Below are 9,542 nucleotides of genomic sequence, written 5' to 3' on the forward strand. Positions count from 1 at the left end.
GTGAAGATATTTGTCCAACCGATAGTACCAAGACCTTGGAGCTTGTTTGAGTCCATAGAGAGCCTTTTTCAATCTGCATACAAGGTTTTGATCATTCCCAAGAATGAAACCATCTGGCTGCTCAATATATACTTCTTCTTCTAAGTCTCCATTCAGAAAAGCTGATTTCACGTCCATTTGAAATACCTTGAAATTTTGAAAGCTTGAGAGAGCAAGGAACATTCGGATGGCCTCAAGTCTTGCTACAGGAGCAAAGGTCTCTTCAAAATCTATTCCTTCTTGCTGCGCATACCCTTTACAAACAATTCTGGCCTTGTTTCTAATTACTTCTCCATTTTCATTCAGTTTATTTTTGAAGACCCATTTTGTCCCTATGACATTCTTATCTTTTGGTCTAGGGACCAGTTCCCAAGTGTTGTTCTTTTCTATCTGCTCAAGTTCTTCATCCATTGCTTTGACCCAACATTCATCTTTGCATGCTTCTTTCACATTTTGTGGTTCAGTGGAAGATAGTAACGCTAAATAGCTTGAAGCTTCTGCAAGTGTTCTTCTTGTTTGTATTCCTGCTTCTTTCTGCCCCACAATCTGAGATTCTGGATGATTCTTTTGAACATATCTGGATGGAGTCTTCTCTTCTATTCTTGTCTTCTCCTCTGGTTCTTCTTGAGGTTCTTCCTCTTCTTGAGGTTCTTCTTCTTCATCATTCTGCCTTTGAGGATAGTCTTCATCTTCTTCAATGTCTTCACGATGAATTTGCTTAGGAATGTATCCCTTCTCATCAACCACTACATCAATGCTATCCACAATTCTCCCAAGTCTTTTATTGTAGCATTTGTATGCTTTGCTATATGGAGAATAACCAAGAAGAATACCTTCATCTGCTCTTGGTTCAAGTTTTCCAAGTTGCTCATCAGTATTCTTAATATAACATTTGCTCCCAAAGATTTTGAAGTGCTTCACCGAAGGAGTCTTACCACTCCAGAGCTCATGAGGTGTTTGAGTGCTGTTTACTCGGACATTTGTTTTGTTAAGAATAATAACAGCAGCATGTGCAGCTTCACCCCAGAAGGTTGCAGGAGTACCTGATTCATCGAGCATAGCACGAGCCATTTGTTGGATAGTTCTATTCATTCTTTCCACAACCCCATTTTGCTGAGGAGTTCTAGCTGTAGAGAATTCTCTTCTTATCCCATGTTCGTCACAGAAATCAAAAAATTCATTTGAGGTGAACTCCCCACCTCTGTCAGATCCGAGGCACTTAATTTTGTGTCCTGATTCGTTTTCAACCAATGATTTGAAGGATTTGAATTTTTCGAATGCTTCATCTTTATGCTTCATAAGCCCTAACCAAACAAACCTTAAGAAATCATCAATGAATAATATCAGATATTCTTCTCCTCGAGGTGTCCTTTTCCTAAATGGACCACATACATCTGTACGGACTAGCTCAAGAGGCATGCTAGCTGATCCTTCATTCTCTGGAAAGTTAGTTCTGGTTTGCTTTCCAAACTGACAAGATTTGCATATGGTGTTGTCTGGAATTTTGATATCTGGAAGACCACGAACGGCTTGATATTTGCATGCTTTTCTTATTTGTGAAAAGCTTAGATGCCCCAACCTTCGATGCCATAGCCAGTGTTCATCATCCTTGCTCAAATAGCATTGTTGTCTTTCCTCAAAGGTATATAGATTATTTGGAGTCCTTCTTCCCTTGAGCACTGTTTCACCTGTATCAAGATCGCGAACACAACATCCATTTGATCTAAATATTACCTCTGTTCCTTGATCACACATCTGACTGACACTCAGAAGATTATGCTTCAATCCATCAACATATAAAACATTTCCTGCTTTGACCTTCTCTTTCAATGGAGCAACACCTTTTCCTTTTATGGCTGCAGAGATATCGTTTCCAAAAGAAACTTTCTTCCCCTTTTCTAATGCGGTATATGACTCAAGCTTTTCTTTGTCCCCTGTCATATGCTTCGAACAACCGTTGTCAATGTACCATATACTTTCTTGACCTTTTGCATAAAAGGCTATCCCACATCTTTCTGGTTGCGGTTCCTTTATTCTCCATGTTCTGACATTTGAAGTTTGTTCCTTCTGAGTTGTCTTCCGGAACCTGCTCCTGCATTCAGAGTCTTCATGACCAAAGTTATTACAAATAGAGCATTCAACTTCATTTTCAAGAACCGAAAAGTTGTTATAAGTTCTCTTCATGGTTTCAGTCATTCTCCCTTGCTTTTGAGCTTCCCTAGTCATGATTGTCTTGTAGGCAACACATTGAGCTGCTTTGTGACCGAAGTTATGGCAAGAAAAGCATTGGCCATTAAAGAAACTTCTGTGATAATCAGATCTATCATCCAACCGATTGTAGCTTCTATTCACATTCATTCTTGGAGCAAATTGGGAAGATTTTACCTGTGGCTGATTGTAGCTTCTGTTTGTCCTTAAGATGGATTGCCCCTGATAGTTTCTGTTTGCAATTCGTCCCTGCTTTACCTGATGGTCTTCATTGTGCTTTTGCTCATTTCTTCTTGCTGCATCAAGATAACTTTTAGAGGTAGAGGCTTGAGATGTTTCTCCATTATATCCCAGACCTGTCTTGATCAGAGGAGATCGCTGCACATTGATAATCTCATCCAAGGTTTCAGATCCTTTAACAAATTTGAGATTAATAGCTTTTGTTTTCTCAATCTCTTTTCTAAGACCAACAATTTCACCTTCTAATTTTTCAAGATGTCTTTCCTTTTCGTCAATTTGAAATTGTAGAGTATCAATGATCATATTCTTCTCTTCTATACATCTCTTAAGTCTAGTAATTTCTTCATGAAAATAATCCACATCTATAGCATCCATATATTCATCATCTTCAAATGCCATTAACAATTTATAATCATCACCTCATTCATCTTCATCACTGTTTGATAGACCATCACTATCTTCATGAGTGTAGTAGCTTTTCTTATTTGCACTTTGTTTCTTGTTCCATCTAGCAGGTTCCTTTCCTTTATCCTTATAATGACATTTTGCAGCATAATGACCTACTCTTCCACAAGCAAAGCATTTAAAAGGCAACTTACCTCTGAACCTTCCAGAACCCCTTTGAAGATTTCTGACAAAGTTTGATTCTTCTTCTTCTTCTGGGACGTGGCTTGCTTCATAATAATCTCATTTCCCTGATGCCTTGAAAGCAGCTTCTCTTCTGTCTGATGGACCTCCCTTTCTCATTTCATAAGCAGTTAGAATTCCATGTAGCTGAGACATAGTAAGAATTCGTAGATTTTCTTTTTCTTCTATTGCAGATACTTTAGATTCAAACTTGGGGGACAATGATCTTAGAACCTTTTCAACCACTATAGCCTCTTTTATTTCTTCACCCAATTTTTTCATACAATTAACAATCTCATCTACCCGAAGAAAATAGTTAGCCACACTTTCATCATTATACATCTTGAGAGTCTCATATTGAATCCTGAGAGTTTGAAGTTTAGCACGCTTTACCTGTTCATCTCCTTCATAGCTCGTGACAATTTTGTCCCATATCTCTTTTGCGGATTTGTAGTGCATTACCTTCATGAATTCTGTTTGGGATATACATCCTAATAGGGTACTGACTGCTTTCGCATTTGTTTCATACTTCTTTTTCTCAGCTGCATCTATAGGAGTAGCTGAAGGAAAAGCGTAGCCTGTTTCTACAATGTCCCAAACTTCTGTACCAAGAGATTGAAGATATGCAGTAACTCTTACCTTCCAATAATTGAAGTTTGTCCCATCGAAAACGGGTGGCCTGATTGATGCTTCTCTCTCGTAGTTGCTCATGATGAACGATCTACCTTCAAGCGATCAAGCTTCTCTGAAGGACCTGCTCTGATACCAATTGTTGGAAATAATACTGAGAGGGGGGGGTGAATCAGTATTATCAGAACTATAAAAAATTTTCAATGCTCAGAAACATATACGCTACTTTCGTTAAGTGAACCAACGTGTACACGCAACTGTGTATAAAGAAAACAACGTATAACTAGAAATCTTATAATTCAGTCAGTTTATCTTCAGTTAAGTGCATGAGGACATTATTCACCATATTAAGAGTAAACAGATGCAGTAGAACAGATCACACAGAAACCACACACATGAACACCAAGATATAAGGTGGAAACCCAATGTGGGTGAAAACCACCTGCTGCAAGTTGTCTCTATCTTTCTTTAATATGAAACTTCAGTTTACAATCTTTTTGTATTGGTGCAGCCTTATACCAGTACGCAGCCTACAACCTGCAGAAGGCTACAACCTTCTCTCGTTCTCCAAACTTCTTTGGAAGGGAGCTCCAACCCCCTTTGCTCTTGTACTAGCTAAGATACTAGTACGTAGGTGTTGACCTACAATCTTCTTTCTTTCAGGTACAACCTTTCATACATTTTCAGACTGGATATTCCTGAAGCAGAACATTACAATCTGAAGACCACAATTCATTCAACTTTCACAACAGATCATTGAAGCATAAAACAACCAATACTAGCATCATCAAACTTTGAATCACTGAACCACTGAACCCTGTCAATCACCAGTTACCAGAACACAGAGCAGACTACAGAACTCTGCAATAACAGTTAGACCCAACTGTAAACCCAAAAATCAAGCTTCAAAAGATATACGCTACTTCAATGAGCGAAACCCGCGTATACACGCGCTTTTACCGAAGCCAACCTGCGTATAGATCTAAAAAATAAATTCTCTCAACTTGCAGCTGTACCAGACATCAGTTAGACCCAGAACATAACATTGCGACAATATGCAGATCTAGAAATACGCATAATCAACCATATCATAATAGTGCATTTCAATCATTAGATCCCGATCTATCCTTAGATCTAGTCTTCCATCAACCGATGTGATCTCTCCTTAGCTTAGATCAAGCAACCCAGAACCTGCATATCAGATCTCTTTCTTTTTCAGATATTCAAGCCTTTTCAAAAGATGATCTTGCCTAATGATCTTCTTCTCCTTATATAGCCTTAGGCCTTGCTCAATACCAAGAGCGAAAACCATAGAAATCCAAAACCATCAACTTCAAAACTAGAGATCTACACGTCTGTCGAGGTACTTTGGTCCAAAGACATGGGCACAAGTACCGAGGACTAACTACCATGGATCAAAAGGAAACTTCCCGACATATACGCCCTTTTCTATTCATGCATCTGCGTGTATACGCGCCTTAGTATATAGCTCTCCTGCGTATACGCGACTTAGTATGCATATCACCAGCGTGTATACGCAACTTTGACTTAATTCACCTACATATATGAGATTTCTCTTCATTCTTGTAGTCTGAACGGAGATCTATCATCAAAGAGAGTTGCCATCAAGGACAACACCTGTATCATAGCGCCACACCTGAGCCAAAATGCCAACAGCTTACAATCCTTTGTTTATGTACTATTAATTGTTGAGAGAATTCATTCATAAAATAGATGAGAAACAAGGTTAATCATTCATGTTTATACAACCAAACACATGAGAAACACACACATTTGACATAATATTTTCACGTGGAAACCCAGAGGGAAAAAATCACCAAATGTGTTGTTTGTTTATGATGTAAATTAAGCACCCACTTCATTACATATGTTTGTTTCTGAGAACCTACTCACAGGAGGAACCTATCCCCTTTGGTTAGCAAGCACCAACTTGCTAAGAGGCATTGACCTCTTTTGAATGTAGACACCAACCTACTCTTTCTACTATTATACTATTTCATACATTTTTCAAACTGAAAATAGAGGCATATACATTACAAGTAAAATACCAAAATGGTTGATTGCAGACTCAAATTATGCTCTCTATCTTCTGTTGTTCCATAGAATTCCTTTGGTTTCTTTATTCACTGCACACTACAATACTCCTTACCACTTTTCCTTCTCACTCACAAGCTCTCTACTGTAACTACCTTTCACAATAAACACTATGCTACCTTTTCTTCAACACTGCCCTCATTGTTCTCCTCACTGCACACCCCCTAGTCTTGCTACACAATCACTTTGTGTGATCTCAGTGCTTAGGCCTCTCTGTGTCTAATCACACTTCTCACTCCTCAACACTCTTGCAATTATTCTCAACTCTCCCTTTGCTCAATTAAAAACATTGGGTTTGTTTCACAATGGCACTCTGCGCAAGGATATCTACGTTGTTTCTACTCTAACTGCCCTTGGTATGGCTCCCCCATCCATTTTTGTGTCTCCTGGTAGTTTCTTGTCACAATATTAAATCAGAGATGGACCATGGATGTTTTTACTGAACAACAACATAAAACTCCATGCAAAGAAAATAATTCTCAGACGACCTGCACACTCCTCCATGAGTCCTGTTCTTAGTTATTTCTCATTAGATCTAGTTGTGCATGCGAAATAGCCGATTACTTCCTTCATTCCCACACAATCGTCTATTTTAAATGATGTACTTGTTTTCTTATTTCAAAGTCCTCTACAGGTCTTTCCCATTTCAACAATCAATTCCATTGATCTTGCATTCAATTCTTCATTTTTTGACTCATACATCCTTTAAATCATTACACTTCCTCATTGGAACATGCCATATCGTAAATTACAAAAATGGAATGTTACTATATTACACTCCCCAATATCTTTGGGTCCCTTTTCCTTCAGCTCCTTTAGCAACTGCTTCCTTATAGGATTGAGAGTCATGACCAGGGGCTTAGCACCATATTAGAGCCCCTCAGTATTGTAACTCTCATAACTAGAATGTTATGATATTTCACTATCTGATATCCTTAGCTCCCTTAACTCTTATCTACCTATGTATTTTACTTAACATAGGACCAAGGGATGTGACTAGGGGCTAAGCACTAGGTGCAAAGGCCTGTTGTTCCTTTTGGGCTTATATCTTTCATTGTTAAATATTCTTCGCCCTTGGTTCCTTTGGACTTATCATGATTGGGCCTTTAATCAAAACCAGAGCTCTCTACATCGAAACCTTCTTTAGCCAATATTATCACAAGAGTTACAATATGGCTCTCCTCCGATATTTCATTCTCTGATATGTTGACATCACTAGTTGTTGCACTTTTTCGAGCCCACTGGCATGCCACCATGTGTCCTATAGGAGGAGAGAGGAAGAGTCTCGATCACCCTTAACTTTGCAACAACTCCTTTGTTGACATTCTTGGCATTCCTCAGTGCTTTATTACTATCGGCCCTGCTAGATATCGTAACTTTGAAAATTTCCTCTCTTAAGAAGATCTAATATTCTGATATCCAATATGCCACCTACTCCGATATCCCGATATCCGATATGCCACCTACTTTGATATCCCGATATCTGATATGCCACCTAATCCGATATCCTGATATTCGTTATGCCACTTGCTTTGATATCCCGATATCTGATATGTCTCATGCTACAATGCTCTGATATGTTGGTCTCCATGATTTCGATATCATGTCCTGATGGGCTTTGATCTCTAATATTCCATCCTGGTTCATACTTCAAGTCCCTGTACTTCAATATCCCATATCATTTGGTCTAGGAGTCCATTTTTAGACTTCCACATACTGTTGGAAATCTCTTCCAGAGAAATTTCCAGTGGAGAAGATCTGATGTAGGCTTTGAGCCCATCTTCTACCTCTGAGATGGTTGCAAACTCTCTGCCACACTTTGCTCCTTTACCCTTCTTCTTGTGTTTAAAATACTGAACTCCCAGCCACCATAGTCATAATTTGATGGCTTCTCTAGTAAGCATGCTACTATGATGGTTCTCTACATGAAGCCTATGACTACAATGGGATTCCATCTTGTCCATCACTGTAGTCATTATCTTATGGCTTTTCTAGTAAGCCTACTACTATGATGATTTTCTACAAAGAACTCCAACAACCATGGGATTCCTCCTAAACACCCAATCATCATGATTGACATCAATCATCATGCTGACCCTTGTTGACATTAATTCCAACACTAACACAACTAACCATACACCACCAATTGTCCAATAGTTTCCCATAACAAAAGAGAGTTTCCTATAGTAGTATGTTTTCGAGCTCTTCCCTTGCCCCGATTCACTCCAAATTCATGGTAGGATTAGATATATACCTTAGAATAGTCTATGAATAATTTTATATCACTTTGGATGATGGATTTCAGACTTCTATGGTTAATTTATGTTGAATGAAGGTTCAAAATATCCACAATAGTAATCATAATTTGTTGACGTTTTGATCCCGCATGGGATCCATCATCAGGACTATAAATGAATGATATAAGAACTAGAATGGAAGATGAATAAATAGATTTTTTAAGAAATTCAAGGTCTGCTACTCTTCTTTCGATTTTAATCCTTAATTTTTCGAGTAAATTGATCTCATTCCAAATATCCCCTCTGTATAGGGAAATAATGTTGGATTTCAGACTTCTATGGTTAATTTCTGCTCAATGAAGGTTCATAATATCCATAGTAGTAATCATAATTTTTCGATGTTTTGAAAACCAAAGGGGATCCATCATCAGGACTATAAGTGAATGATAGAAGAGCTAGAACGAAAGATGAATAAATAGATCTTTTAAGAAATTCAAGTTTCGCTGCTCTTCTTTTGATTTTAATTGTTAATTTTTAGTAAAGCGATCTCATTCCAAGTATCCCCTCCATATAGGGAAATAATGTTGGATTTCAGAATTCCATGGTTAATTTATGTTGAATGAAGGTTCAGGATATCCACAGTAGTAATAATAATTTATCGATGTTTCGAATCCCAAAGGGGATCCATCATCAAGGTTATAAATGAATGATAGAAGAGCTAGAGTGGAAGATGAATAAATAGTTTTTTAAATAAATTCAAGGTATGTTGCTCTTCTTTTGATTTAAATCCTTAATTTTTTGAGTAAAGCGATCTCATTCCATGTATCCCCTCTGTATAGGGAAATAATGTTGGATTTCATACTTCTATGGTTAATTTTTATTGAATGAAGGTTCAGAATATCCACACTACTAATAATAAGTTATCGACATTTTGAATCCCAAAGGGGATCCATCATTAGGAATATAAATGAATGATAGAAGAGCTAGAGTGGAAGATTAATAAATAGATTTCTTAATAAATTTAAGGTCTACTGCTCTTCTTTCGATTTTAATCCTTAATTTTTTGAGTAAAGCAATCTCATTCAATGTATCCCCTTCGTATGGTGAAATAATGTTGGATTTTAGACTTTTGTGGTTAATTTCTGCTGAATGAAGGTTTAGAATATCTAGAGTAGTAATAAAAATTTTTCGACATTTCAAATCCAAAAGGGGATCCATCATCAAGACTATAAATGAATGACCGAAGAGCCAAATTGGAAGATGAATAAATAGATTTTTTATGAAATTCAAGGTCCGTTACTCTTCTTTTGATTTTAATCCTTAATTTTTCGAGTAAAGTGGTCTCATTCCAAGTATCCCCTCTATATAGGGAAATAATGTTGGATTTCAGACTTCTGTGGTTATTTTCTATTGAATGAAGGTTCAGAATATCCATAGTAGTATTCA

Source organism: Pinus tabuliformis, chromosome 2_2 (assembly GCF_031772625.1).
Source record: "Pinus tabuliformis cultivar Carrire ecotype Pingquan chromosome 2_2, CPIR1, whole genome shotgun sequence".
Lineage (NCBI taxonomy): Eukaryota > Viridiplantae > Streptophyta > Pinopsida > Pinales > Pinaceae > Pinus > Pinus tabuliformis.